At 46.7% G+C, this 27561-nt stretch overlaps 1 long non-coding RNA gene across 3 annotated transcripts in view; it reads left to right on the top strand.

The window, feature by feature from the left end:
* Positions 1-27561, top strand: part of LOC120094298 (uncharacterized) — a 50325-nt gene that overhangs the window by 22353 nt on the left and 411 nt on the right. The window contains exons 1-7 of one of the 3 annotated variants that reach the window (XR_015627435.1): positions 10446-10504; positions 15222-15324; positions 22607-22669; positions 23643-23753; positions 26248-26630; positions 26879-26991; positions 27396-27478. This is a non-coding gene — a long non-coding RNA (uncharacterized LOC120094298). Of the gene's footprint in view, positions 1-10445; positions 10505-15221; positions 15325-22606; positions 22670-23642; positions 23754-26247; positions 26631-26878; positions 26992-27395; positions 27479-27561 lie in introns of those variants that run through there. The other 2 variants (XR_015627433.1, XR_015627434.1) reach the window with 2 other exon arrangements.

The raw sequence follows: 27561 nt of genomic DNA, 5'->3' as shown, positions 1-27561 counted from the left end.
GCGTGCCCTCCCAGATAGCTCCTGTTGATGTCGTATCCCCATTCTGCTTGTTAGTTGGCAGCTGTGAGGAAGGTGGCAGGGGCTGTGTGCTCTCAGGAGAGCTGCGTTTCAGAGAGGCTGTAGCAGAGTGCCCTCAGCAGGAGGAGATCTTGGGCGGGCTGCACGGTTGGGTAGTGAGAGCACGGGATTGTGGGTCTCCTTGGACAGCGGGTCAACACTGCCTTCCTTGAGAAGAGGGTGAGAACTGCAGGCTCTGTGTTAGCAATGAGGCTTGCTTGTGGAGGAGAAAAGCTCCAGGCTGCTGGTGTTCCTGGATCTGTGAGCCTGGGACTCAGCGGCCCCCACAGAGCACCTACCAGTCCTCAGCAGGCCAATTTACACCATCTCCAAAACCAGGGGTGCAAAGCGGGAAGGAAGATTTGTTCAATGCGACCACATTGGGGAGAGGAACAGAGAAGTTCAGGGATCCCCTCCAAGCCCATTGGTGGGGTCTCGAACTGAGGTTTATGGTTACATAGAGCAAACGAGGCAGGGTAGTGAGCCAATCCTGTCAGGTCTGACCCATGATCACTGTGTGGACTCAGATCTCTCCTGCAAGGTGGCCTGACACTGCATCTGCTGTCCACTGTGTGGAATCTTCCTGGGGTACAAGTGCTCCTCTGGCTGCAAGCAGGCTTCTGCCTTTTCCTGGTGGGAAAACCTCCACTTTCTTGTCTCAATTGTCTGATAGCCAATAGGAAGGAAGGACACAGATATCTTAAGAATTTCTCCGATGCTTCCTGGATACTCACACGGGGGGCCGGGGGTTAGTGAGGAGACACAGGGGATCTGCACAGTAACACAAGTGCCATTCAACCCAAGGGAAGGTTTTCAGTATGGTGCTTATGGGAGCTGATGTCTGTCACTAGCTTCCTTGGCTGAGGGCATGTCCCTCTCTAAGGTCCTCTCTCCCTCCACACAGTGCCCGGCAATGAACCGAGGTGGGGGTTGGGGGGGTGGGAGTAAGGTTTCCTGTTCTCCGTCTAGGGTCCTCAACAGAGTCCCCTGTGTTCAAAAAAAAAAAAAAAAAAGAGTCCTTCTGCGATCACTGGGAAAGTACCACATAGCCTGGGGCCTGAGGGCTGGGTTGGGCTAGCCCTCCAAATCCTAGCTTCTTCATTCTTTGAGAATTTAAATCTTGGGGCACACCTGCTCAGGCATGCTCGCTGAGGGAGGGGGTGAGAGTGGGTGGTCTAATGGAGGCTGCGGCCGACCCCCTCTGCTCACCTGCTGGAAATCACACCAGGCCCCTCCCCAGCCTGCGGAGCACACACTCCTCCCCCAGCTTGGGCAGCAGGTAGCACTGGGGCTAAGCTGCGGCAGAGGAGAGCCTCAGCTGAGATCAAGCTGTGCCCTGCTCTAAATGACTCCAGACTATATAAAGCTTTTCAGTCTGAGCCTTACCTCAGGAGACTCCATTTTAGAAGCAGTTTTTTGACTCGAAGCCTGCAGGCCCTGGGTGAAGCAGGAAACTGCGCCATCTATCCGTCTGCACATACAGCCATCTCAGACCGACAGATGACTCATTCTGGAAACAGGAGTGAATTGGGACCGTAGGGGCACAAGGCCATGTTAGAATCAGATCATCAAAAACACACAAGACTTTATCAGACATGATAAAACAAGAAACGGGTGTCCCTCCCTCATCTGGACCCCTGTGGGCCACTATGGGGACAGTGAGAGGAAGGGGGAGAGTGCAGGGTATAGGATGCATATGGGGGAGTGGGCTCTGTGGGGGCCCTCGAAGGTGTAGGCTGCTCCTTGTCTAAGCGTTCTGTATTTTAACTCTTGCTTTTTTTCAGTCTCTCAGGAAGATCTGCTGCCCACAGGGACGGGGCTCCCTCTTAGGACACTCCCGCCAGGATTTAAACCACTCAGCCTCACATTCTTAAGGGCTCAGGATCAGCCCGGCTGCCAAGAGCTAAGTCCATGATATCATTGGACCCTCGCCTCTTATGAGAGGTGGCCTGCCAAGGGGGTCTTCTTGTCCTAAGACACAGCCACATTGTCACCAACCGGCCTACTGGGTGGTGGACTGAGGAATTCCAGGCAAAGCTAGGTCGGTTGTGAGCAGGATTGCGTCCATCCGTCTGTCCCTCCTGATCCGGCAGGTGTCTGTCTGTGCTTCTCAGGATGCTTTGTGAGCCCTCCACCAGGACTCCCTAGCCCCTGCCAGCTCTTCTCTGTGTTTAACTTTTGCCTCAGCTCTGGGAGGAAACCAGAGAAGATGCTCAGGTTAAACGTGTCCGATGACCAGAGAAGTCTCTGAGCTCTTTCAGTTCCACTGTCACAGGCCTCTCCTCTGCAGGGCTCACCTCCACCCAAACCAGGCCTCCACCTTGTGACATGTGCCACAGTCTTGACCTTGTGACCTGGTTTCCCCTCCCACGTTCCTCAAAGTGGCAGTGGGTTTCACATCAGACTGGGAGGTCCCAGGGAAACCACCAAACCCTCTTGATAAATTGAATGCAGTTACCCTCTCCCTCCCCTGAGGTATAGAAAGAAGGCCATGGCATGGAAGCAGCAATCTCTCAAACAGAAAAACGCTATTAAACACACAAACATGAACATATTCTCTCTCCCTCTCTCTCTGTGCTCTCAGAAGCAAATGAGACAGAACTCAAGAATCTTGAGGCCAGTTCCTGACAATCTTCCTACGACTTCCTTGCTCAATTTTGTGGGTGTGTGGGAGGGCTGGGGGTCAAAGGCCATGGGTGTGTGGGAGGGCTGGGGAGTCAAAGGTCATGGTTGTGTGAGTGGACTGCGGGTCGAAGGTCATGGGTGTGGGGGAGGCCTGCGGGTGTCAAACCATGATATCTCCCAGTTGAGAGCTCATTTGCTACTTCACATGCTGGCTTTGCTTTGCTTGTCTGTTGTGGGGGGTTGGTTTGGTTAGGTTTGGCTTGGCTTGGTTCAGTTCAGCTCGGTTCCGTTCGGTTCAGTTTGGTTCGGTTTGGTTGGGTTCGGTTTGGTTGATAATCATGAGCCACCATGCCTGGCCACTGAGCTGTTTTTTTTTTTCTTTTTTTTTTTTTTTTCTTTTTTTTCGGGGCTGGGGACTGTGTTTTGTTTTGTTTTGTTTTGTTTTTCTGACCCTTCAAAGGACACTTCTCAATGTAGGCAGAACCAGAGGACTATTCTAAGGAGAGAACTCAACACATTTGCTGGGAAGCTCCACTGGTGACTTTACCATGAAAATGTGTGCAGTGAGGGCTGGTGGGATTTCAAGGTGGGCAGAGGCAAGGTGGGTAGAGTCATTGGCTGCCAAACCTGTCTTCCTGAAATTATCCTTGGACACATTGCTACACACACACACACACACACACACACACACACACACGCTAGTAAAAAAAAAAAAAAAGAAATCAATGTTAGAGATATGTGTGACTCTGACTCCCCAGGGTTATTCCTTCCCAAATGTCCCGTCACTCTAGCCTGGGTCACAAACAAATCCCAGCTCTCTGAAGTTCTGGGAGCAAAAATATCTCTAAAAGAACTCTGGGTGTGCCACAGAAAAGGGATTTTCTAAAAATACCTATTCCTTTACATTTCATTCTGAGGGGCTGGCAGGAGCCCTCTGCCCTCCACGGCCAGGTCCACCTCATTGGAGCAATGAAAACAGGAGCCAGATGATGGGCAGAAGTCAGTCTTCCCACAGCCTTTGTATTTTCGAAGCTCTGCCCCTTTGCTGCTGGTTCATGTACAGCAAGAGGCTCGGCCAAGCCAGGCAAAACAGCTTTAATGAGAGGAAGCAGTCCATTATCCCGGGCCCAGAGCTCCAGTCCTCATGTGGAAACCAGAGAAGATGCTCAGGTTAAACGCGTCCGACGACCAGAGAAATCTCTGAAATAACATTCTCAGAGTAGTATATATGGAATACTCAAAGCCAAGCATCCCTCTGAATCAAAGGCATCCCTAATAGAAATTATAGCTTTATGTGAACATCTGTGATGTGTGCTGCTGCCCGAAACCACGTTGATGTCAATAGGCCATGTGGCCGCCAGGGGTCATATTGATGACCATGGCCTGTGCTGCCACCAAGGTCCATGATGGTGTCCATTGTCTGTGCTGCCACCAGAGATCACACAAAGTTCTGAAGTGGAAACTTCTGGTTTCTTTGGAAAGTCAGTCACATCAAAGGATGTTTTTGCTGGAGGACACGGGTGAAAGGATGTTTTGCTCTAGCAAACCTGTGAAAGGACACATGATGTTCAGAAGAGATACAGATATGACCCCACAGACAGTGGGAGCTGCAGTGCTGGTTTGCTTTGCTCCACCTCAATATTCCTTGCTAACAGCAGACATGTATTGGTTCACCTTCCACTGCATTGCTGAGCTTTGCTTGCAGTAACCCCTTAGAGAGAAACTCACCAAAGAACTTCTCGTGAGGTTCCTGTGGCTTCCTGCCGCATCCACAGACCCTGACCGGCTTCTTCTGGATTGAACTGCCCTTGCTGGTTCCTGTGTGGTGACTGACAAGAGGACTGGACTGCAGCTGCTGATTCATATCTGGTGTTTGCTACTGAACTGAACTGCTGACATCCTGACAACCAAGACTGGACTCTCCCCCAAAGAACTGTATCTAGACAGGTCTACTTCCTGTGTCCTATTAACTTTTCTCTTCCACTACCCCTGGTGGGTGGTGGGCTAGAGGGGAGGTTAGACCCTTACTAAAGTAGGTTGAGAGAAAATATATGCCCACAAAGTTTCACGGCCTGTGTGGCTGCCAGAGGCCATGTGAATGTCCACGGTCTATGCTGTCTCCAGAAGCCATGTGGAAGTTCATGGTCCACGCTGCTGCTGACTCAAGAGAGCTAGGAAGCTTCTTTGCAGTGGTTTCGACGACTGCAGACTCACTGTTGAGAATGAGAGACCTCGAAGGCCTCTGTGACAACCTCTCCCCAACACCAAAACAGAAACAGTCTAGACAGGAAGCCATTGAAGAGAATTCTTCAGTGGTGGTGCACGCCATTAATCCCAGCACTCAGGAGGCAAAGGCAGGTGAATCTCTGTGAGTTTGAGGCCAGCCTGGTCTACAAAGTGAGTCCAGGATAGCCAGGGCTCCATTACACAGAGAAACCCTGTCTCAAATATCAAATTAAAACAAAACAATGACAACAATAACAGCAAATTATCTGGATGCTGAAGTGTAGCTCTCCACAGTTGATGGCTTGGGGGGGGTGGGTTGGGGAGAACTCAAGACAAATTGGACTTGCTGCATTTTTTTCTTATTTTTTGGGGGTCATGAGGGTGGTGGGTGGACCTGGGAGGACTGAGAAGTGAGTGTGACTGTGGTGCATTTTGTAAAATTCACAAATAACCAATAACACTATGTTGAAAAAGAAAGAAAGAAACATGGGCTGGGGTGGCCAGGAGGCTCAGGAGAGAGAGCACTTGCCTTTCATGAGTAAGGGTCAGAGTTCAATCCCTAGAGCCTATGCAAATGTCAGGTATGGCTGGTGCATGCTCCTGACCCTGGTGATGGGGAAGCAGAGAAGGGCCGTTGGGCTCAAAGTGGTGAGCTCCAGGCCTATTCAAAGCTGGTGGATTTGAATGGGAATGGTTTATTGGGGGGGGGGGGTTGTCCTAGGAAATACTGCTTGGGTGGAGAAGACAAACAAATAGACTAAGACACAAACAACCAAACAGCCAGAGAAAGGTACAGTCTCAAGAAGCTGCCTCCACAAGGGACCAGAAGCTCATTTGTCAGGTCCCAGAGGTGGGGCAGGGTGCTGGGTTATTTAGGTGTTTGCTTGTTTTTAATTCTATCTGAATGTGTGTTTTACCTGCATGTATGAACGCATATATGTGCACCACATGTATATGTGTGCAGTGCCTGTGGAGGCCAGAAGAGGGCATCAGATTCCCTAGAGCTGGAGTTATAGGCAGCAATGAGCTGCCATGTGGGTGCTAAGAACCAGATCCTTTGCAGGAGCAGCCAATGCTCTTAACCACTGAGTCATCTCTTCAGGCCAGTGCTGGACAATGATGGCAAGCTGGGCCCTCCCACTGTGTGTGTGTGTGTGTGTGTGTGTGTGTGTGTGTGTGTGTGATGTGCATGTGTGTGCATGTGTGATGTGCATGTGTGTGCTTGTGTGATGTGCATGTGTGTGCATGTGTGTGGGGTATGGGGTGTGCATGTGTATGGTGTGTGGTGTGGAATGTGTGTGCTTGGGGGATGTACATGTGTGATGTGTGTGTGTGCATGTGTATGTATGTATGTATGTGCATGTGTGTGCATGTGTGTACATGTGTGTGGGGTATGGGGTGTGCATGTGTGTGGTGTGTGGTGTGGAATATGTATGTGGTATATGTGTGTTATGTGTATGGTGTATGTTGTGTGTGTGGTGTGTGTATGGTGTATGTTGTGTGTGTGGTGTGTAGTGTATGTGTTGTGTATATGGTGTATGGCACGTGTATATGTGTGTGTGTGTGCATGTGGTGTGTGGTATGTATGGTGTGTGTGGTGTGCATGTGCATATGTAGACAGCCCAGCCATCAGAGAGCTGCAACACCAAGCCTTGCATGTCCCAGTGGTAGAAATGGGCCAACAGTCTAGGAAATGGTAAATGTCGTCTTAGGCTTTGTGGTGGAAGGAAGGAAGGAAGGTAGGAAGGAAGGAAGGAAGTCCCTGGAGGAGAGCTCCGTAGCAGGGTCTCTCAGGCACAGCATCTGAATTCATGACACTTTGAGGTCCTAAGAAAATGTTTCATCAGCTCTGGTCATACAGCCCCATAGGATATGCTGGAGACACAGAGGCAGGAGGATGAGGAATTCAAGACCAGACAGAATTAAGCTGGGCATGGTGGTGCACACCTTTAATTCCAGCACTCAGAACAGGCAGAGGCAAGCAGATTTCTGTGAGCTCTAATCCAGTCTGATCTACATAGTGAGTCCCAAGGCAGCCAGAGTTACATAGTGAAACCCTGTATCACAAAACCAAAACCAAAAGCAAAACAAAAAAACAAAAAAAAGTACTACCCACACATGCAAACAAACAAAGTTTCAATTTTCGCTTCAATTAGGATCAAAAGAGGGGTTAGAGATATTCCAGGTAAATTTTATTCAAGGCCAATTCTTAAAATTATTTTTTAAATAATTACTTTTTAAAGTAGGAATCTATATTTAAATTTTTATTTATTTATTTATTTATTTATTTATTTATTTATTTAATGTATGTGAGTACAGTGTAGTTGTCCTCAGACACACCAGAAGAGAGCATCAGATCCCATTACAGATGGTTGGGAACCAACATGTGGTTCCTGGGAACTGAATTCAGGACCCCTGGAATAACAGTCAGTGCTCTTAACTGCTGAGCCATCTCTCCAGCCCCCAAATAATTACTTTTTAAAGTAGGAATTTATATTATTTATGTATTTATTCAATCTATACGAGTACACTGTAGCTGTCTTCAGACACACCAGAAGAGGGCATCAGATCTCATTATAGATGGTTGTGAGCCACCATGTCGCTGCTGAGAATTAAACTCAGGACCTTTGAAAGAGCAGTCAGTGTTCTTAACTGCTAAGCCATCTCTCCAGCCCCTATATTTATAATCTTAGGTTAAACAAGAGGCAAAACCATGGACTGATCACAGAGGGAGAGATTCTATAAATAATACTCAAAGTTATGAACTCTGGTGACTTACAGATGGCTCCGTGGCTAGATGCAGAGGACCTTGGTTTAGTTCCAGCATCCACATGGTAGCTCACAAGTATCTGTGACTCCAGCTCCAGGGGATCCTCACCCCCTTCCAGCCTCTGCAGGCACTGACTGCACCCACATCCCATGTATACACACAGAATAAAGGGATAAAACCAATCTCTTTTACTGTATGAACTGTGGTCATTAAAAAAGAGAAGGAAAACAGAAACTACTGGGCTGAAGAAAATATTTGTAAGTTCTGACAGAGGCCTTGTAGCTGGGATTTAAAGAACTATGGATTATTAAGAAAAATGTGCCAAGGCAACAAAGAACAAGCTTGAATGGGTATATTATCAGAAGAGGGTATCCAAGCTGCCCACCAACACTAAGTGTGGTTGTTCCAGTCCAGCGAGGATAGGACAAACTGACACCATGGGAGGAGCCAAAGACGCATCATGGGGGTGGGGCAAAGATGCACCATGGGAGGAGCCAAAGATGCACCATGGGAGGAGCCAAAAATGCATCATGGGAGGAGCCAAAGATGCATCATGGGAGGAGCCAAAGATGCACCATGGGAGGAGCCAAAGATGCACCGTGGGAGGAGCCAAAGATGCACCATGGGAGGAGCCAAAGATTGCACCATGGGAGGAGCCAAAGATGCATCATGGGAGGAGCCAAAGATGCACCATGGAAGGAGCCAAAGATGCACCATGGGAGGAGCCAAAGATTGCACCATGGGAGGAGCCAAAGATGCACCATGGGAGGAGCCAAAGATGCACCATGGGAGGAGCCAAAGCTCTGGAGTGAGAAAGAAATTCTCTTACATTTTAAAACTTATATTATTATTGTGTATGTGAGTGTGTGCACACATGTGAGTGCACACATGCACGCAAGCACATGATACGGAGTATGTGAGGTCAGAGGACACCTCGTGTGAGTTGGTTTTCATCGAAGTCAGGTCATCCGGCATGGTGGCTTTCCTCGCTGAGGCACCTCACCAGCTGAGCCGCACTTTCCCCTGTCTATTCTTTATTTCGAGTTTGTTTTGCATTCTTATATTTCTCTAAACCTAAGAAGAAGAGATCCAAATCATGATTAAATGAAAGAGGAAAACAATGGGGGCAAGAATAAACCCTCCGGGCCGACCATCTTCTCGCTTGTGCGTCATGTCAGGCAGAGAATGGCTGATGGTCTGGAACGCTGACAGCTACATGGAGACAAATTAATGGCAAGAAATCAATTGATGGAGCAAAGAAGCCAGACTCTGAACTATTTTCTTTCGTTCTATCTATCTATCTATCTATCTATCTATCTATCTATCTATCTATCTTTCCTTTCTTCTTCCTTCCTTCCTTTCCTTCTAATTTTCTTTTTTAGTAGCATAATGCTTTAGTAGGACACCTTGGTTCTCAAAGAAGCTAAACCTGGCCTGGGATAATGCCTTCCGTGCTTGAAATAAAACTTCTCACCCTGCTTTCACTTTCTTGCCTGATCCGTTGTGATCATGACGAGGAGCGTGACCACGCACATGGGGCTGGAGCAGCTGCACCCTGATCCACAGGCAGGAGGGAGGGTGGAGACAGAGACAGACAGACAGACAGAGCGACTGAGATATAGGGCCGGGTATGAGCTTTTGAAAACCTCAAAGCCCACCCCCAGGGCCACACTTCCTCCGACAAGCCACGCCTCCTAATCCTTCTACTTCTATCAAAGAGTTCCACTCCCTGGTGACTAAGCATCAAATCTACGAGCCTATGGGAACCACTCTCATTCAAAAAGCTGCCCAAATACTGGCTCTTCTTTCTTCCAGGCCGGAGGTGGTTGGCTGCCTCCAAAGCTTGTCAGAGAGCGAGGAGGCACACAGCCATCTCATCCAGGTGTGTGGAAAGAGCCAGTCACATCCAAAGTGGATCATGACCCGCTAGCGAGACAAGAAAAGGGAGGAAAACCAGCTATCAGTGTGGAGAACCAGGCAGAGGGAGCAGATGGTACATGTTCTGCTACTTCGTAGCCCTGTGCACCCAGGGAGACACCCCAACCCTTAAGCCAGAGTTGCTCTCCCTCAGCTTCCGGGCAAGTGTGTAACCCTGGGTGGATTGCTCACTCACTGTCTGTCTTTGGGTGGGGTGTGTGTGTGTGCATGTGCATGTGTGTGCATGTGTGTGTGCATGTGTGTGTGCATGTGTGTGTATGTGTGTGCATGTGTGTATATGAGTTGCATGTGCGTGTGTGTGCTTGTGCGTGTGTGTGTGTGCATGCATGTGTAAGTGTATATGTGCATGTGTGTGAAAGTGTATGTGTGTGCATGTGTGTGTCTGTATGTCTGCATGCATGTGTGTGTATGTGTATGTGCATGTATGTGTGAAAGAGTGTGCATGTGTGTATGTGTGTGCATGTCTGTGTGTGCGCACGTGTGTGAGAGTGCGTTTGTCTGTATGTGTGTATGAGTATATGCGTGCTTGTATATGTGTGTATACATGTGTGTGTGCATGTATATGTATGAATGTGTTTATATGTGTGCGTGTGAGTGAGTGTGTATGTATGAATGTGTTTTATGTGTGTGCATATGTGTGTGTGTGAGTGTGTGGTAAGGGGAAGGGAGGGAGGGAGGGAGAGAATTAGTAGAAGAGGAGGAGGGAGAGAGAATTTAAGAAGTTAGCTTATGTGATTTTGGAGGCTTGGCAAGACCAATGCTAGCCAAGGACCCCACAGGTCGGAAGCACAGAGGAGAGTTACCGTTAAACCTCAAAGGCTGGTAGAATTCCATCCTCCTTCAGGATCAAGTCGTTGACGGTTAGATGGAGCCCACACATTATGAAAGGTAACCTGCTGTGCTCAAAGTCCATACGTTTAAATTTTAATCCTCCCCAAACATTCTTCACAGAACGATCCAGCAGAATGTTTGACCAAATATCTGGGTGCCATGGCCCAGCTGGGGTGGCCATCAGGATTCGAGTGACCTTGGGACATCTGCGGGACTGACTGTGTGCAGAAGCCTTGGTTCCAGCTTCGCACCCTGAACACAACATCTCTTTACCTTTCTATTTTCTTTTTCTATTTTCAGAGTGGGGGTCTCAGGTTCCAGTTTGGATGGCCTAATTCTCAGGTCTTGGCTTTTCACTTGGAAGCCTCTGACAGCTCTCCTCTGACATTCTTGAGGACAACAGCTCTTTAGCAATAGGCTGAGATGACAGTGATAGTGGTGGTGGTGGTGTGTTCCTGGCCTCGCAGCTCTCAGACCCAGTGATGATGTGATGAGTTTTAGCACCCACAATTCACACATCTTCACTTGAGGTGTGAACAGAGATCTGACTTAAAGGTTTGAGAGCTCAGAGGCTGATTGTGGTCTGAGTAGCTGACATAGGTGTCATGTGATTGCTGGCTTCAAGCAACCATGACTGTGGACGAATCTGGAGCCTATTCCAGACTCACACCCCACAGTGTCGGAGAGGAGCCTACTGGATAAATCTCGACATAGTATTAGTACCGATGACGATGGTAAAGACCACAGATGGTAGCCAATCAGTCGGTGCTGTCCTTGGAACATCCTGCAATGTTCCCTTCGAAGTCGGTGTAACCAGGAACATTAGGTCTAACGTTGGAAGGAGCCGGGTGTGGTGGTGAGGTGTTTGTGTGTCCTATTTTTATTTCTGTTGCTGGGATTTTAAAAAGAGGAAGGAAAGCTGCTTCTGGGAGAAAGGTTTATCTTGCCCCTGGTCTCAAGTGACAATCCATCATTGTGGGGGTGGGTGTCAAGGCGGCAGCAGAAATTAGAAGCAGCTGGCCAGAGACATAGTCAAGAGCAGATACAGAATGAATGGATGGATGGATGATGAATGCATGAATGGATGGATGAATAAATGAGTGAGTGAGTGAATGAATGAGTGAGTGAATGAATGAATGAATGAATGAGTGAATGGATGGATGGATGAATGAATGAATGAATGGATGAATGAATGAATGAATGAATGACTGCTTGTCAGTGCCGGGCTCATTCTACATGTATGATTCAGGACCCAAACCCAGAGAATTGTGCCACCCACCTCTAAAATGTGTCCTCCCTCATCAGCTAACAAGCAAGACGATCTCACCCAGGACTTCCCACAGGCCGACCTGATCTGGACTAGATCTCTCCAAGACTCCCTTCCCAGAGATTCTAGACTGTGCCCAGCTGACAATTATCACATCCTGGAACAAACGGCCCCTCAGTCCAGCACTGTCCGTCCTTTCTGAGTCTGTAGTAGCGACACTTAAGGGGATCGATCAACTTCAGGCTGAGCCTCGTGTAGCCCATTTTGCTTCCCTGAGCCCCACCTGAACGTCCTGTAGCTTCCCAAAGAATCCCTTCCAATGGTGAAGTTAAATGATCTGGACATGAGAGAAAACCGTGGGAAGATCTTAAAGGTGTCAAATGAACTTTCCTATGACAAAACTATTTCCCTTACTGTACAGCCAAAAGCCACATTCAATGGACTATTCCTGAGATTTTTGCACATACACACACACACACACACACACACACACACACACACGTATATAAAATAAATATTGTATAAACATTATATGTAACGTCATATAGGTCATATATAAAATATAGAAGTATATATAATGTATTTTATATGTTCATAGGTTGCTACACTGTTTTCCTTCTGTTTTGTTTTCCTTCTGTTTGAGACAGGGTCTCACTATGTAGCCCTAGATGGCCTGGAATTTACTATGTAGACCAGGCTAGCCTCAAACTCACAGATCCACCCGCCCCTGCCTTCCAGTCATCTGCTGTAATACTTAACCGTGATTATTCTCTCAGCCAACAGAAAGGATTTGCACTCTACTCTGTGTAAATTTGGAATTTAAGATTTTGCTAGGACAACTTCAAAATCACTTTGGGTAACCCCAAGCCCAAACCCAAAGTCTAAATGAAATTTTCAGCTGGTGTGGCTTGGCTTTTCACAAATGTGCCTTGGGAGGGGTCGTCTATTGGAAAGATGATCCTGAAAGACCAAGAGTCCAACGCTACTGGTGTGGCCATGGCTTCTGCATTGCCAAGGTGGGCAAGCCCCCTCTGCCCCTGAACAGTTGATAGCATGGGGTGGGGAGAGGAAGAGAATGCAGGCACCTTTTTAAGGGAGCCTGCTTTGGTTGTGAGAACTGACGGCTATGAAGATCAGAGCAAGTCCATATTCCAAGCCTTCAATGGACCATGTCCTTTGAACATGAAAGGCCTAACTCAGGCTCCCTAGGGCATGCAATCTCTTAAGTGATGGTCACCCTGGGCTGAGGTCCAGCTGAGAAGAAAGACAAAGCTTCAAGGCTGAAATCTTTGTAAGAATGGGACATTTAACTACACCATGAATATCCAAAAATATGCTGAAGGCCGGAAGTGGGAGGAGAACCTGGTGACTCCAGTTTCCCTGCAGATGCCACCTCAGGCTAGCGCGAAGCCTTGCCTCCCTCTTCCTTTTCTACTTCAGGTTGGAGTGAGTGGCGTGACTGTTAGGCAGGGAGCTCCAGCCCTTAGATCTTTCTAATGTTATTTTTCAAGTTCCAAAAGAGTGTGTTTTGGGAGGTAATCTGCTCCTGCATCTACTCGGTGGCCTGTGTCTTTCTCCCTCCCTTCCCTGCCCTCCTCCCCTCCCTTCAGAATGGGTGGGCTCTGGATGCCATGCCCCATCCAGACTCTGAATCTTTCAGCAACTAGAGGAGTTTGAAGAGAATTCTCTTCTCCCCGCACAAGACGTGGGTGTCTTCAAAGCTCATGCTTTGCCCTGTGTACCCCTGGTTTTACAGCCCTTTCTAATGATCCATATCTTCCTGTACACACACACACACACACACACACACACACACACACACACCCTTCCTGAATACTCTGTCCTTCTAGGTACTGTCCAGACTGTGTTGTAAGGCTGGAGAACTGACTCAGAAGTTTAAGATATGGGCTGCTCTTGGGAAGGACCCAAGTTCAGTCCCCAGTATCCACATCAGATGGCTCACAACTTCAGCTCCAGGGAACCCAATGCCCTCTACTGGCGTTTGAGGGCGCTATACTTGGGTGCATACAGCTGTCTCTTTCTAAGATTATGTATTGCTTCTTTGGAGGCCTTTCATGTTACTGGCTCCAGTAACACTCTGTCCCTGCAGGACCTTTAACCAGGTGACAGACGTAATTATGACTCAAGGAATTAACAATATCTTGAGACACGACTTGAGGATCTAGATAGAAAACCAAAATGAGGGACGTAGAACTTTGGCCACTGTGAGGCTTGGTTTTGAACTTGGTAGTATTGCTGTGGAGTTACCATGGAAACAAACCTCGGCATATTTGTGAGGGATATCAGTTGACTGAGGTAGGTGGAAGACACATTGTAACAGGCTAGTGACAGGAAATGAAGTCAGATTGGATCAAACGGAGAAAGCCAGAGAAGCATCTGTTTACCCCTGTGCTGGTCTGGGTTCTCCAGAGGAACAAACTGACGGAATGATCTATAGACATTAAAGGGGCTTTATCAGGATGGCTTACAGCCTGTGGTCAGGCTAGCCCATCAGTGCCTGTGGCCAGGCTAGCCCATCAGTGCCTGTCTCTGACAGAAAGGCCAAGGATCAGTAGTTGTTCAGTCCTCGAGGCTGGGTGTCTCAGCTGGTCTTTGGTCTGTTTGGATCCTAGAGATGTCCATTCCACTGCCCATGAAGGAAGGCCTCAGGGGGAGGATAGATGGTCTTGCCAGAGAGATGAAGGCAGGCAGGCAAAAAGCAAAAGCTTCCTTCTACCATGTCCACTGAAAGACGCTGCCACCAGGAGGTGTGGCCCAGACTTAGGGTGGGTCTTCTGACCTCCAGTGATCCAATCAAGACAGATTCCTCACAGGTGTGCCCAGCTGTTTCAGTTTTAGTTGATTCTAGATGTCGACCAGCTGACAAGCTAGATTAGCCATCACAATCACTCTGTGCTTCCTGTGGATGTCAAGTGACCTCCCCGCCACAAAACCTTCCTTGCCATGACAGACTGCACCCTCAAACTGTGAGCCAACATAAATCCTCGTCAGCCATTTGATCTCTGCCATGAGGACAGTAACATAATTCACTAGGCACTGAAGCTGTCTTAGGTCATAAGACTCAGACTCAAGTTCAAGTTATAAGATTTAGACTATTGTGACGGTTTGAAGGAAGATGGTTGCCCTAGGCTCCTAGGGAGTGGTACTATTAGGAAGTGTGGCCTTGTTGGAGGAAGTGTGTCAATGAGCATGGGGGCTCTGAGGTCTCAGATGCTCAAGCCAAGCCCGGTGTGGCAGGCACTCTCTTCCTGCTGCTTACTGGTTCAAATACAGAACTCTCAGTGACCTCTCTAGCACCATGTCTGCCTGCGTGCCACCATGCTATTGCCAGGATGACAATGGACTAAACCTCCGAACTGTAAGCCAGTCCAATTAAGTGTTTTCCATTATAAGAGTTGCCATGCTCATGGTGTCTCTTCACAGCAATAGAACACTAAGACAACTGTCCTATTCTGGGCCATTCTGATCCAATCTCTTTGTTCCCAGGGACTTATCTCTGTCAGAGTTGACACATGAGAATCCTGAAGACCCTTCAAGTCGGAAGCATCTTGTCCCCTGTGCATGTTGCCTGAGGAAGTTTTACTTACAGGTATGAGTACATGTGCTTGGGTGTGTGTGCATGTGTGTCCCCGCCAGCGGGGACCCAGTTATTCAGGGTCCCGAAGAGGCTTTCTACCTGTGGGCCAAAATGGGGGTGAAGAGAAGAAGGAGACCAAGCAAAAGTTCTGTTGTCAAGGTCTCGTTTATTGGGATGAACATTGCAGCTTTTAAGGCTTTCAGGTAGGGGGAGTGACCTTTGTGAAATATGAAGGAGGGGGAGATGAGGGTATAGGCAGTGATAGCTGGAGGCAAAGAAGTCAGGCGATGAGGTCAGGTGGTGGAGACACTGGGTGTTGACTGAGGAGATAACTGGTATCTGCTCGAGCTGAGGCATCCCTTGAATGTTATACTCCTGTGCCGTAAATTCATGGGAGAGGCTTTATCCAACAATCTTAAGATTTATGGCAGTCATCTTCGGGGTGAGTCTCTGTGGCCAAACAGCCCAGAGTCACTTTGAACCATGCAGTCAAAAAGCGGCTAGGCCCAAATCCAATATGGCTCCGTGCATCTCCCCCATTTTTCTTTAAAAAAAAAAACCATTAGGTGGAAGTAGTGGTCTGAGAGAGATCAGACATGCCTCACAGAGTGCCCAGCTCGGCCATGGCGAGCCACTCTTGCAGTTAGGACTGCACCCCAATGGCTAGGAATGAACTTATGCTGTAACACACCGTTCTGGGCTATACGTGTGTGTTATTGGGGGAGAAACTGGGCAGAGGAGCATTTGACCGGCCCGCACGTTTAAACGGGGTGTAGCCACCTCTGTCTTAGGATCGACCTCTCAAACCCCAGCCTCTCTGTCATAGGACCACCTTGTCGCCCTCAAGGCTCCATGTCTAGATTGGTCAAGGGTCAGAGGAAGTTGCCCGTCACTGAGGAAAGCTACATTGGATCATCTTCTCATTCCTCTTACTTGAGCCCAGGGGCGAAGGAGCAGGAGCCAGATGGCATTAATATAAGAGATTGTGGAAATTGAGCCTCTCCCGATAAGTTGTAGGCACCTCATCTGGTTCTCCTCAGCTGCTATGGCCATACCACCAAGGACCTAGTCAAGCCTCTCCTGTAATAAAATTTAGAATTCCCAATTGTTAGCAACTACTCCAGAAAGTTCACCCACTGTGCTTGCTTAACAATAGATTGGGGGAGGGTAGCTCCAGACACTGCAGACACAATGGCTGCAGCAGTAATGGCTGCTACAATAGCAGCGAAAATGCCAAGGTCTTTCCCAGGACAGTTCAGGATCGGTCATTCTTCTCTGGAACAACCAGCAGGCAATGGGACCATGTCTGAGATCTGCAAAACAGGGCAGAGTTCCCCAGTCCACAGCAGCTTCCACCAAGCAACAGTGCACAGAGGGTCGGAGCGCAGGCCGTGGTGGGACGGGACACAATGACTGCAGCAACGCCAGAATTTCTGTGATGACAAAAGATGAGTGGAATCCTCCATATTCCTCCAAGGACACAGGAATGACTCCAGGGACCCGAACCAGGAGAGCTGAATCTTCATGCTCCCAGGATCAGCAAGTCTCACCAGCCACTCGGGCAGCTGGCACACTCCTGTAGCATCCTGTAGAAAAAACACAAAGATTCCCTCTTCCCCATATAAAATATCTGAACAGGATCATGCCAATATGTGGATCTTTCTATTTCACCTTGGCAGAAGTATGCCTAGTTGTAGGGTGCCATAAACTCAGAGTGTTCCTTGGCATCCAAATTTTAAAATTGAAATAAAAGGAGCATATTTTAGCATACAGGGATAACTCCCCTTTTTTATTTATTAAATATTGTTAAAATATTATTTATTAAGATAAGTCCTTAAGGATTAAATTGAGGACACTGAGCACTTGTATTTATAAATTTACTTTTATACCAAATTATTGTCTCCAGCATTACTGTTTTGGATATATAAAGAATGAGATTTTTTGACTAATTGTTCCTATGTAAGGCCTATAATCTGTCTGGTATCATTGTCCTCCCTTGCTAAGGGGTCTAGGCAATCTAATTTGAGTTCTTAAATGGCCTATAAAGGAACAGTACTTAGTGCTCTTAACCACTAAGCCATCTCTCCAGCCCCTCACCAGCTTTATTTACCTAAACATAAGCATTAATTAGAGATGCCAAATCCTATAAATACTGTACTAGAAATCCCTGAGCCGGCAAGGTGAGGCTGGGAGTTGAAAGTAAGCAAATGGAGTCTTCCTCTTTTCAAGAGGGTGTGTTATCAACTCCATTACCATTTTCAAAGAGCTGGGTCTATGGTTTTGTTTAGTTGTCTGAGCCAGAGCACTGAAAGGACAGTGAGTTGTCAGACAATTCACACTGAAATCACTTTGATTTTAAGTAGAAAACCTGCCTCTAATATAGCATTAAGTAATTGTAAAATTTGAGGGCTAGTAGTATCTAAAAAAAAAAAACAAAAGAACGAAAACTTTTTAATCAATTGTAAAACCACAAGCCACACATTGGCTATCAGCGTATGAATTGAAAGCTTGATTTTTAACATTTAAAAACAGTGGCTACAGCACGTAATGTAATTTAATAATCTGTGTTGAAGCGGGGGAAACTCAAGAGAATAAACAAGTGATCCAATCATACATGTAGCCTTTTCATTAGATGAACCACCTATAAATACACTAAGTGCATTTTCTATGGGTTGCATGCACAAATTTACAGTAAATACAAAAGCATGCAAGGAGTAAAATTATCAATTTTGCCTGAAATTTGTATATGTAATAGGCCAAATATCAGTATTTTGTAATAACCAATTTGATTGCTGTTTGGAATAAGGTATGTTTCACCAGGTTTCTTTTTAAAATACTTCCATGACTCTAGCCTACAATTTTGTACTAATGACAAAAGCTTTATCTCCAATGAGGATAACAAAGTTAAGTCCTCTGGTAAGGTGAGGTACTTTGGCAATTAACATATAAAGCTCATTTAGAGAGCAAAAGTTTGTAGTAAAAATTTCTATATACACTTAAAGATTTAAAGTTCTAACTTCTTACATTGAAGAAGCGACAAAATTACATAATATAAGGCTATTAGCCATTCTTTAGTAAAAATTTTAATGATATCACTTTATGGGCTCTCTAAAATTATAAGCAAGCTCACGAAATGAAAACTCACAATCGCCAGGACGTAAACAAATTGTATAAAAACAATCCTCTAAATCTATCTTGAAATGGCAGTTGGATAAGCAAACAAGCTGTAATGTTCTCACAAGTTCTAAAACCTCATCAATCCTTTTTAAATCCTGTAACAATCTCTACCTGTTTGATTTTTTTCTTAATTATAAATAAGTTTGAGTTAGTCAATGTAACACTGACAATCTTTAATCACAATCTTTAAGATCTCTTTGTAACACCAGAGCACAGCCACAACTTTGGAAAGTCACCTGAATTCTGAGTATGTGACTAGGCAGCTGTTCTTGGGACAGTGGAATTAGCATCAAAATACAGTAACTTTAGGGCAAACCACACCTTTGGCTATGATTGCCAATTCCTACATGTGAACGCACGATGGTGCGGTCTCCAATACCTCAACAAAGAGACACTGCCCTAAAATCTTTTAGAAGCCTGGTTTTTAGAATAAGAATTCCATAAAAATATTACCTCAATTTGGACCTGTTTCCCTAGGTTGGCTCATATCCAAATTACAGTTTTAAGCCAACTTTCTGTTACCAATGTTACACCTTTTAAGCTGTGAAAGCTCCTGGTGTCTTTAGGATCAGCTAGTATAAACATTTAGCCAGCCCCTGGGGAGCTTGTCCAGCAGACTTAGGCTTCTAGCTACAGATGTAGGCTCCAAAAGCCAATTGAAACTGTTTTTTATGCATTGTTCCCTTCTTGAAACGAGTTAAAACCAAGTCAAGGTGTGAACGACTGGCAGATAAAGTTTTTATCATTTTTTTCTTTTGAACACGAAACATAAAACATTTAAACAACGAGAAACAAAGACCACAGACATAAACTGACAGACATGGATAGCTTGGTGCACCAAGGACACACAATAGACATAGAGGGAAAAAACTAGATGGTGTCCCACGATAGGGACCCACATATCCTACCTATGGAACCCAGAACTAGAAATAAGCATTTCTCCAATAGGAGCCAGCAGAGAGGCAGGACGTCTCCTGCCTTTCTTCTGTTCCCAGGAGAGCCCTGAAAAGTTTTTCTCTTTCTCCAAAGCATCCGTGGAGAGTCCGGGAGGACTGTTTTTCCCAAACCCATTCTCTCTCATGTCTAGGGTGTAAACTATCTCTAGTCAGGATCCAAAGACTAAAATATAACTCTAAAAGAACGCATATGCAAAAACACTTTACCATTACCTTGTCCCTTTTTTATTACAAGTTTTACTTAAGCTAGCCCCACACTGCTTAAAATTAACCAGGGACACCTTTCATCAATAAAACAAAAAAACTTGATTAAATCCTTTTTCTTAACTCTTAATCCTCTCTCCCTGAGTGAGCGCTTGATCTCTCCTATGAAACAAGCCTCCTAAATCCATACCTTCCCCATGGCAATTAGACGACAATTATTCGACCGGTCCTTACCTCCTTCTCCAGCGACGCACGAGCGATGCGGCCTGAAGAGTCCTTGATTCCCGCTGCAGCTCTCTTATCTCCATCGTCCTGTAGTCGGCCTTGCTTCGGGGTCCCTGTGTTCGGGCGCCACTTGTCCCCGCCAGCGGGGACCCAGTTATTCAGGGTCCCGAAGAGGCTTTCTACCTGTGGGCCAAAATGGGGGTGAAGAGAAGAAGGAGACCAAGCAAAAGTTCTGTTGTCAAGGTCTCGTTTATTGGGATGAACATTGCAGCTTTTAAGGCTTTCAGGTAGGGGGAGTGACCTTTGTGAAATATGAAGGAGGGGGAGATGAGGGTATAGGCAGTGATAGCTGGAGGCAAAGAAGTCAGGCGATGAGGTCAGGTGGTGGAGACACTGGGTGTTGACTGAGGAGATAACTGGTATCTGCTCGAGCTGAGGCATCCCTTGAATGTTATACTCCTGTGCCGTAAATTCATGGGAGAGGCTTTATCCAACAATCTTAAGATTTATGGCAGTCATCTTCGGGGTGAGTCTCTGTGGCCAAACAGCCCAGAGTCACTTTGAACCATGCAGTCAAAAAGCGGCTAGGCCCAAATCCAATATGGCTCCGTGCACATGTGTGTGTGGTACACACACACATGCACACACACACACACACACACACACACACACACACACACGTAGATGCTCATGTGCCTGTGTGGGGAGGTTAGAGAAAGACGGTGCATGTCAAGCTTGGTCATTCTCTGCCTTATCCCATTGAGACAGGGTCGCTCTGTGAGCCTGGAGCTAGTCTGGTAGCCAGCAAGCCCCATCAATCCTCTGCTTCTGCCCCTCACAGAGCAAGCTTACAGGTGAGTGTAGGCATCGTCTTGCCCAGATTTTTTTGTGTGCCGGCATCTAAACTCGGGCCCTCACATTTGTGTAGCAAGTGCCATCACCCACCAAGCTGTCTCCCTAGCCCTCAAGACTTATCTTGTGCAGACTTAGAGGAGACAGTAAGTGTAATTCTATAGGCAACCGTAACCCTCTACATGTGCTGGGGAACATTCTAGCTGGGGAGTCCTATGTGGTTGTGGATCTGAAGCTCCTGGCTCCAACTGTTCTGGCAATATGACAGGCGACTTCGTAGCTCCCACAATATTGCCAGCTCCTCATAATCCCCAGTGTTTGAAGCTTCCAGGGACCTCTGTGAGGTAGGGAGAGCACTGGCAGGGATGCTGCTTGATTATTTCGACTTTGCTTAAAGCAAAATCCCAACAGTGAGATTTTGTTCTCCCAGGTCTCTAGCAGCTCAAACAAGTTGTTTCTTCCTCTCCTGTATGTTGTAACGAGAGCGGTTCTTCCAGGGAGCCAGATACTGCAATTAAGTAGCAAAAAAGAGGGGACCGGCCCTGCATCTGATGACTAAACCGACTTTACCTACGTTTGCTTTTCTATTCTGGGAAAGGAGCGGAGTGTGCTGCTATGTGTGGAAAGCAAAGTCTACAGATGCTCACAGACATCCCTGCATGGCTCATCCCAGGGCTACACAGCACAAGGAGCCTTTGGGAGATGGAAGGAGGGGCTGGAGAGATGGCCCAGTGGTTAAGAGCACTGACTGCTCTTCCAGAGGTCCTGAGTTCAAATCCCGGCAACCACATGGTGGCTCACTACTATCTGTAATGGGATCTGATGCCCTCTTCTGGTGTGTCTGAAGAAAGCAACAGTGTACTCATATAAATAAAATAAGTAAATATTTTTTTTAAAAGAGATGGAGTGACTGGAGCTATGGCTCAGTGGTTAAGAGAACATGGTACTCTTCTGGAAGGCCCAGATCCAATTCTCAGCGCCCACATGCTAGCTCACAACCATTTGTAACTCTAGTTCCTAGGGATCTAAAGTTCTCTTCTGACCACCAGAGTACCAGGCATGTGTACATGGTACACAAATATACATATAGGCAAAAACCCAGAACTGGAAGGAGAGATTTTCCTTTCCTAATGAGTGTCTGCTGGCGCTGACTAGGCTTAGAATGTGGGAGGTAAAAGAACGCCTCATAATTTCCTCCACAGCCTCCTTGGACTAAGAGGAAACAGAGGTGGGAGGTAGAGTAGAGAGAAGGGGCAGGGGTAGACACAACCCCTGGGTTGGTCATGTCTCCCCTTCTAAGACAGGCTTGGAAACAAAAGCATCGGCCATACATCACTTGTGCTTGTACCTGCTGTGGACTGAGTCTAAGACTCAGTGTCTCTGAGTGGTAGGGATACCAGGCAGGAAGGCAGACCAAGAGACAGAGACAGAGAAAGAGATTGGGGAAGGGAGAAGAGCAGGTAAGTTTAGCTGGTCTTACTGGCAGAGTGGCAGGTTATAAAGTTTGTTCATTATGTGTGTGTGTGTGTGCGCGCGCGCGCGCGCACGTGTGCATGTGCTTGTGAGTAGCTATGCATGCAGATGCACACGGTTGCAGTCACTGACAGACTATCCTGGCTACAGGCTGCTGGGACAAACTTCCTGTGGGTGGACAGAAACTCTATGTGACTCCAAGGAGCTTTGGGGAAGCCTGGCATCTCCTCTGTTGTGGCTTAGAAGAGACTTGATGTGTGTAGGCCAATTCTTTTGGGAAGTTGTTTTGATTCCTCAGAGTGCTTGGAAAGTCACTGTGGGAAACTAAGGTCTCTGTCCCCCGTGTTTGGTAGAGACATGAGCCAGTGGACTCTGTGCCTGACTTAGCTGTTAAACTCCTTTCACAGTAGATCTTCCAACTCTGGTCCTGGCCATTGGCAAGAGGCCACCCCAGCCTTGCCTGCTGTAAGGTAAGTTTTAACTTCCCCAAAGAGGTGTGTATCTTTGTTTTATTGAATTTATTAATTTGTGCAGCTTTTCCAGTTTTTATACCCAGCTTGGCTTTTAATTCATTGAGAAGTAAAACTTAAAAACCAGAAACTCCTTTCCCTCTCTGTGGGAAGTCTTAAAGTTGTACCCTGGTCTCGAAGCCAAAGTCTTCGGTCTTAATCAGATCAGAAAGCCGCTGAGACCGCAGGTAGGGGTGTGTGTCGTTCCATTGGTGGAGTGTTCACCTAGCATGCTTGAAGCCCTGGCTTTGATCCCAGCGCTGCCTAAACTGAGTGTGGTAGTGCGTGCCTATAATCTAGCACCTGGGAGGTGGAGGCAGGAGGATCAGCAGTCCAAGGTCGCCCATGGCTACATAGTGAGTTTGAGGCCAGCTTGGTCTCCATACAATCTGATCAGGAGGAAGGGGAGGAAGGAAAGGGGAGCGTGGGGAGAGAAAATGGAGGGGCGGAAAGAGGAGGGATAAAGGGGGGAGGGGAGGGGCGGGGAGAATTAGACCACATATTGCCCACAGGGGCAGATCTTCAGTTTCCAGCTCCTCTTGAGGTAAGGATTAGTTAGGGTTATACTGCTATGACAAAGCACGTGATCAAAAAACAAACTGAAGAGGAAAGAATTTACTTCAATTACAGTTCCACATCACGGTCCATCACTGAGGGATGTTAAGGCAGGAATTCAAGACAGGAACCTAGAGGGAAAAGCAGAGGCCATGGAGCACTGCTGACTGGCTTGCTCATTTGGCTTCCAGGGACCACCAGCCCAAGGGAATGGCACGGTCCACAGGGCTAGGACCTCCCATATCAATCACCAGTTAAGACAATGCCCCACAGACTTATCTAAGGCCAGTGTTCTCAATTAAGAGTCCCTCTTCTCACCTGTGTCTAGGTTTGTGTCAAGATGACAAAAGCCAACAGGCACATTGGGTTTCCTCTCCAGATCACTGTTCCTCTGTTTACCGAATTTCCATCTTGTGACTCAACTCATGCATGCCATGATGACTGTCGGAAGCTGTTTCTATGTCTCCCCTGTTATATTCAATTCTATCCGGTGAGACTTGAATAATTTAAATCTGTGACTAATGATTCTATTTTTATATTACCTCTCCTGGAACATTCTATCCACTAATCTCACCTAATCAGCAGGAGACACACCTACTCTTCATTTAAGATTAATGTGCACATGTTAAAACAAAAACAAAAACAAAAGACACCAACAAACCTTTAAATGAGTTTTCCATCGCACTTTGGAAGGATTACTTTGGAAGAATTACTTAGAGTATCTTTTTTGGTAAAGTTTATTTTATTTGTATGTATGTACGTGCATCTCTCACTCTGTGTGTGTGTGTGTGTGTGTGTGTGAGAGAGAGAGAGAGAGAGAGAGAGAGAGAGAGAGAGAGAGATGCTTGCAGTGTGCTCACAGAGGCCAGAAGAGGGGAGTGGATCCCCCTGGAGCTGAGCTACCTGATGTGATCATTGGGATCCAAACTCCTCTGCAAGAGCAGCAGGGCTCTTAACCTTTGACCCATCTCTCCAGCCCACTGACCTTCACAAAGCAATGGTTGGATTTCTAAAACCTAGGTGGCATTGTTTTTTTTTTTTTAAATGACCATTTTTACTTGAACAAAATTCAATTTGTTTCCCTAAAATAAGTTCTTGTGCTTACTCTTCCTCTCATCATGACACAGGGAAACTTCACTGTGGAAAAATCACAGGTTTTATTTCTCTCTTAGAAAGTCTGTGGTGAACAGCAAAAGAAGGGAGAGGGGGTTGGGAGGAAGAGAGGTGGGAGGAGGTGGGAGGTGGGAAGAGGGAGGGAAGGGAGGAGGAGGGAAGGAAAGAGGGAGGAGGGAAGGTTGAATGAAGTTGAAGGAGGGAAGGTAGGTGAGGTGGGCGGAGGGAAGTTAGGAGGAGGTAGGAGGAGGGAGGGAAGGTGGGAGGAATGAGAGGAGGGAGGGGAGGAGGAGGTGAGAGGAGGGAAGGATGGTGGGAGGAATGAGAGGAGGGAGGGGAGGAGGAGGTGGGAAACAGGAATGAGTCAGGGCAAAGGATTATAACATATACACAGGGAAATGCTACAATGAGACTCACAATGTTAAATGCTACCTTTTAAATTTTCATTTGGAAGCCGAAAAATAAAAATGAAATGAATCTTGCTGGGTGTGGTGATTCGTACCTTTAATCCCAGCACTCGGAGGCAAAAACAGGCAGATGTTTGCGAGTTCCCGGCCAACAAGCAAATATACAACAAGGCTCTGTTTCAAAACATAAATAAATGGATAATGGATAGGTAAACAATAACATCTGCTGGTCTAGAGTATCAATATTTGTGTCAGTAACATTGACAATAAGTATATAGGGGTAACGAGATGGTTCCGCAGGCAGGGACACTTGTAGCCAAGCCTGATGACCTGAGTTCAATCCCTGGGACCCACATGATAGACTCTTGCAAGGTCCTTTGTCCCCGCATGTGTATTGTGTGTGTGCATGCCCAATAAAGGAATGAATATTTAAACATGCAGGTATCTATACAGGGTTTATTTCTCTCCCTTTCCACCTAAATTACCTGTTATCTCGAAGTTCTTTACATCAGTATGATCAATATTGCATCTCTGTACACTTGGTAGGTAGCCACTGGTCTGAGAGTGACCCTAAACACTTGACTGTGACTACTCCAGGCTGAGATATGTTGTGGTCACTTGTAAATACTGACCAATTCTGGATGCTCGAAGCATATATAATTTGTACCACTACAAAAAGAATCCAAGACTTTTAAAAACCAATTAATTGTGTGGTGTGTGGTCTATGACATGTATGTGGGGGGACATCAGGTCACCTTCTACCTAATTTCTTTTAAAAATTATTATTTCAACTGTCTTTCAATACTTTGTGGGTTCTTCTTTCTTTCGCTCTTCCCCCACACCTTTTCTCCCACCCTTTCAACCCCCTAACAATAGATAGGAAAGGAAAAGAAAGAAATCCCTGAATAAAGTCAGGGGTCAGAAAGGGGGTGACGTTACCATTAGACTGCTTCCACCTGATTCGGGGCATCAATTTCCTTGGGGCAAGTTTTATCTTTGCTGTCAGGATATCTAGTTTCTTCTTCTGTTGTTTCTTCTTTGCACACAACTACTTAACAGATTTCTACCAGCAACACCCAACAATTACCACGAATAACCAACAACCTCCTCCCCCCCACCCCCCGCAACCTATCAGGGTCCTAGCATTTATATTCCCTCCAAAAAGTCCCCAGAATTAAAAAAACAAAACAAAACCCACAATCACAGAAACTATCTACAGCTTGCAAAGTCACACCCCTGCTAGAGCACAAGGCAAATCTTAGTCACCTGCTGTGGGCAGTCTAAAGCAGCCCCATGTCCCACAAACGAAAACACACACACAAAAAAAAATTCTTATAATATTTCTGTTTTTAAAAAAAAGAAACAAAATTCAGCGCAGGGAATGAAACTTGGATTCTCTGAAAGAGCAGCCAGTGTTTCTTAACTGTTGACCCATCTCTCTGGCCCTCTGCCTTGTTTCTTCAGGACAGATTCTTTCACTGAACTTGGAGCTCACCAGATCAGTTAGCTTGGAGGATCCTCCTGTCTCCGCCTCCCCAGCGCGGAGCTTGAAGACGTGCCCCGCCCATGCTCTGCATTCTCATGGGTGTTGGAGATCCTGACTAGGGTCCTAGAGTTCTGAAGCCAGCGCTTCACCCACAAATCATCACCCTGGCCACAAGACTTAACTTTTAAAGACTCACAATAAGTCATCTTTTTCAGTAAAGAAAGAAGAGAAAAAAAAAAAAAAAACCAAAGAAGCACATGATCGGGAAGCACGTGATTGAGAAGCACGTGATCAGAGCCCTGCATCCTTCTTCGGAGCAGCTTGTCCGCTAAACTGCTCCCTCCCCTGCCTCCTTCAGCAGGTGATACAAGACCCTTTCAGAAACCTCAAAATAACAAAAGGAATAAGTGGGAAACTGGTTTTCTAACTACTTTTAAAATCTGAGGGCTCTGATTCCAGATCTGCCTGGTCCAAGTCCTTGGGCAGCCACCCGTCAGAGTTGTCCCCTGAGCACTTGAAATACAGCCAATGTAGCAGCTTCAGTGACCCCGAAAGAGCAGAACAGATTTTTGTAGAGGAAAATTTTAAAGAAATCTAATTTCTCCCTAGAGAAAACCAGATGCCTTGTGAGTCCATTAAACAAGAATCCACGCTGCACAAAGGAGCAGGGAGAGACTGGGAGTGAGCTCATGAAAGTTAATTCAAATAACTGGAAGTTAAAGGTAGGATTCCCGCCACAAACTTCCAAGACAAAAGCTGGATTTGGAACATAAAGAGCAAGGCTGAGAGGGTGGGGTGAGGTGGGTCAGTTGCAAGGTTGATAAAACAAAGGAAAATAGTTACAGGCATGGATGGGGTAGGCTTCATGTCTGACCCCCTTCCTCCCCCATGAGTGCCGAGGGCCACACAGAAACCAGGGCAGGGAGGGAATCAGGAAAGGCTGCTGGGCGTGGCCGCTGTGTTGGATGCTTGGTGTTCTATCTTTAAGGGAGGGGGCAGATGGGAAGAGAGAGATGAGGGAGGGATTCAGGGAGGGAGGGATGGAGGGAAAGGGTGGGGGATGGGTGAAAGGAAAGGGGTGGACTGGCGAGAAGCAACCCTCGCTCTTTTTCCCCTCATTTTTCAGTGAGACTTTAATAAAAACGTGACAATGTGAAATGAGAGATGCCCAGGGAAGAACAGAATGAGCCATGAGGGAAGACCGAGCTGGTAATAGACTCATGGGTTTGAACAAATGACTTGGGAAACTTCAAATACAGAACCAGAAGTTTCTACGGAAGGAAGAAGCTATC

The sequence above is a fragment of the Rattus norvegicus genome, chromosome 8 (genome assembly GCF_021556685.1).
Source record: "Rattus norvegicus strain SHRSP/BbbUtx chromosome 8, alternate assembly SHRSP_T2T, whole genome shotgun sequence".
Lineage (NCBI taxonomy): Eukaryota > Metazoa > Chordata > Mammalia > Rodentia > Muridae > Rattus > Rattus norvegicus.
Note: the sequence above shows the minus strand (reverse complement) of the source record. Positions and strands in the feature narration are given on the sequence as shown.